Source organism: Fukomys damarensis, unplaced genomic scaffold, assembly GCF_012274545.1.
Source record: "Fukomys damarensis isolate Sample0158 unplaced genomic scaffold, DMR_v1.0_HiC HiC_scaffold_13, whole genome shotgun sequence".
NCBI lineage: Eukaryota > Metazoa > Chordata > Mammalia > Rodentia > Bathyergidae > Fukomys > Fukomys damarensis.
In genome coordinates, this window is record NW_022900925.1 from 34,373,268 (window position 1) to 34,376,840 (window position 3,573).

The 3,573-nt window shown below is 62.5% G+C and overlaps 1 long non-coding RNA gene across 2 annotated transcripts; it reads left to right on the forward strand.

Moving 5' to 3' along the window:
* The first annotated feature begins 103 nt into the window (after positions 1–103).
* On the forward strand, positions 104–3,567 carry LOC104859490. Of its 2 annotated transcripts, none has more exons than XR_779401.1 (4): positions 104–370; positions 683–766; positions 2,366–2,467; positions 2,950–3,567. It is a non-coding gene; the product is annotated as an uncharacterized LOC104859490 (long non-coding RNA). The 2 variants fall into 2 exon arrangements; XR_779400.1 differs by having other exon boundaries at positions 104–327.
* Positions 3,568–3,573: the final 6 nt, after the last annotated feature.

Below are 3,573 nucleotides of genomic sequence, written 5' to 3' on the forward strand. Positions count from 1 at the left end.
GGTCCCCGAGCTGCACCCCCGCTCTCAGTGGGGCACAGCGCCCGCCCGCTGGGGGAGAGCCAGGAGCCAGCTTCCCGGTCACCTAAAAATATCTCCCCCGCCCTGCCGCAGCTGCCACCTCGCTGCCCGGGCTCGGATCCTCTCTCGGCTTGGCCACCGGGCAGGGACGCCCCGGAGGTGACTTCAAGTCCCAGAGTCCTCGCTGACACCGGGGCACGGGCCGGGACAGCAAGCTGCCAGCCTCGCGGAAACTCGGGGAGCAGGAGGGCGAGGTCCGGAGACCCCCGAGTTCGAACCCTGACTGCGGCGCTGTGCAACCCCCTCGATGTGAGCTCGGCCTCTCTGAGCCCCTGTCTTTTCTGTTTGCTGAGTAGGTTTGGGGAACTAGGAAAGTAAGGGAGTTAGGGGTACCGCCTGGTGATGGGGGGGCACCCTTGTTTGTGATGAGGGCAGGAGGGCTTGGGACAGGTATGAGCCCTCGCCCCTCACGTACATCCGGCGCACTTCCGGAGAGAAAGTGTAGGAAAACTTTCCCGGGGTCCCACCCCGAGAGGAAAGGAATTGCAAGTTTAGGCCCCTCCCCCACCCCGTGGCGAGGTGGGAGGGGGCGGGCGGGGCGGACCCGGGGAGGACTAGAAATGGACCCCTGGCTTCCCAGAAGCCTCACTCTCCTCTCCTTCAGGACGGAGAAGCGCATCTGGAGATCTCGCCTTTGAGACTTTGGTGAGCACCGAAGGAACCGGTCACTCAGGGCAAAGCCACAGAGGTGAGTGACTCAGACTGGGAAGGGTCTCCTCAGCGCCCCACAGCGGAGGCTCTCGATCTCTGGCTGGCGAGGAACCCCAGGATGCCGGACTTTCTGCTTCGGACCTGGAAACGGGGCGAGGCACCAAACAATAAGGGGATTTAATTAGCCAGGTGTGGTGCCTGGAATGAATCTGGGAGGCTGAGGCAGGAGGATCACAGATTTGAGCCCAGGAGGCTGGGTGTGTATCTCAGTGATAAAGCGCTTCCTTAGCTTGGCTGAATACCTGTTTCCACTTTCTTTTTTGTTTTTGAGACGGGGTCCCACTAGTTCAGGCTGACCCCGAACTCATAGTGACCATCCCGTCTCAGCCTGTCCAGTGCTGAGAGTATAGCCATGTGCCACCAAGCCTGGCCTCAGGCCCTGGGTTTGATGCCCAGTTTATGCGATTTATGGGCTCATAACAACAGCAACAACAAAAACTAGGGACCAGGTATGGTGGTGCACACCCATAATCCCGGCACTTGGAACGCTGAAGCGGGAAAATCAGTTTGAGGTGGAGGCCAGCCTGGGCTACTAGTGAGTTCAAGTTTAGCCTGAACTGCAGTCTTTGTCTTAAAACGGGGTGCTGGGGGCTTGGGGATGTAGCTCAGTGTGAAGGCCATGGGTTCAATTCCCCAATTGGAAAAAAAACAAAACAAAACACAGGAGGGCGAAGTGAGACCCTTCCTCTGGGATGCAAGCCTGTCAGTGTGGCTGCGCGTGCGTGAGCCTTGCTTCTCTGCGTGCCAGTCCACCAGGCCTGATTTGGCCCTGGGCGTGGCGCCCCCCTCGACCTTTCTCCTGGGCCTCCCGGCCCGCAGAGAGCCGGTCAGCCCTGTCAGCAGGAGTCGCCAGGCACAGGCTGTTCCCTCGTCCCGCGTCTCCCTCCCGCCCAGCTCTCCCTAAACCTCAGCCTTGACTCTCCCCCTCCCACTCTGCCCTGTTCCACCAGCTCCTCCTCCCCACTCCTAGGCTAAGAGTTTTCTGAGGCGAAATTCAGTCACACAGCCCCTGGCCGACAGCATTCGGCACGAGCGCAGTTGGGGGGCGTCCTGGGGCAGGCCCTCCGAGGCTGTCCGGCTGCGTCTCCCTGCCGCTCTGGGATGGCCGCTGTCACCTTGGCAAAGTCAGAGGAGTTTGCAGTGTCACCCACTGTCACCACCAGAGGGCAGCAGCCAGCCAGACTGGGTTCCAAGTCTTCTGGTCTGCTTGTCACTATTGTACCAGTTCTTTCTTTCTATTTTGAGACAGGTCTGGCTATGCAGTTCAAGCTGGCCTTGAACTCTTGGTGATTCTCCTGCCTCAGCCTCCCAAGTGCTGGGATCACAGGCGTGCACCACCCTGTCCAGCTAAGAGCTGAGACAGGGTCTGCCCCTCCTAGTGGGTGGCCTTACCTATCTAGGTCTCCAAGGGCAGCCTTTCTGCCATGCCTGGGGACAGGTACCTGTGGCCTGTGTGCGCCCCCTTAGGGCTTATTTATGCGGAGCCCCTGAGGAGACAGGGCCAGGTGGGCACAAGAGGTGACAGCAACACTGGCCGACCGGGCGCCTTAAATAAATGGAATTCTGTGATTACCAGGAACAGACAGCTAGAAGCCAGGAGTCCAGGAGCTGGTGCCCTGGGTAACCAGTGACCATGAGCGGCTGTCTTCCCGTCACCAGCCTCCGATGCCTGACGAGAGTAAGTGGGGGCCTCCGGGATGAGGCCCCAGCCCCCTTTTCCATGGACCTCCCCTGTGCCCGGAAGCTTCCATGCCAGGTCTGGGGTCCTGTCCTGACGCCTTCACCCCAGGGGTCCCAGGCCGGCCGTCGGGACCCAAGATGACTAGGACACCACTGGAGGAGCAGTTCTGTGAGGGAGGCAGGTAGCCAGGCTTGCAAGGTGCACTGGGGACGGGCACGGTACGGGCTGCCCTGCCTGTGCAGCAGCTGCTGGGCAAAGGGGACAGGGACGGGCTGCTGAGGCTGTGCCTGCCTTTCTCTGCCTGACTTCCGCACTGTCCCTGAATGCTGGCCAGAGGTCCTGCTCCCCTCCCTGCTTTCTGTCTAGCAGTCTCTCGCCGTCGTCCCCTAGCACTTCCTCCTCCTGGACACCCGGTGTCTCCTCCTCCTCTGCCTCTTCAGCCATGGCTGCCTTCACTCCTCTGCCCTACCTGTCCCCAGGTGTGTCGTGGCCTGGCGCAGAAGGCTCCCACCTTCCCCAGCCCTCCTGCCGCCTGCTTGCTTCGGACCCTGGCAGAAACCCCGCCCTCTCACCCACTCCTCCCGGGGGACCTGGCAAGTGATCGGTGGTGCGCTCCTCCCTGTGCTGACAGGGCCCCAGGAGCGGTGGAGAAGCCCTGTCCCCTCCCGGGCCCCTGCCCAGCGCCACCTGCTGGTAGCAGCTCCCAGAGAGCCACCCAATCACTGCTGGGGCTGAGGCCCCGGCCCCGCCCCGGCTCCCAGGCCCCAAGCTGGCGCTCCCGCCCACAGCTGTGCTCCTGGAGCCCGGTTCCTCGGGGTCCAGCGCTGTCCCAAGAGCCACTGACCCACCAGGGAGGGAAGGTAGAAGTGGAGGCTGCCCCGGCTGGCAGATGTGTGGTTTCCTGGCAGGAACACGGGTGTTCTCACCACCCGCGGCCCAGGCCACCCTTCCCCCTCTGAAGTCCACACCCGCGGAGTCCCAGTGGCCCTGGAAGGGAGTGGCAGGACCAGGAGCCAAGGGAGCCCTTCTGGGTTCGGTTCCGGGGGCCCCGGGGGCAGAAGCCCAGAGCGGGTTCCCGAGAAGGGCAGGGGTGGGCGAGGACG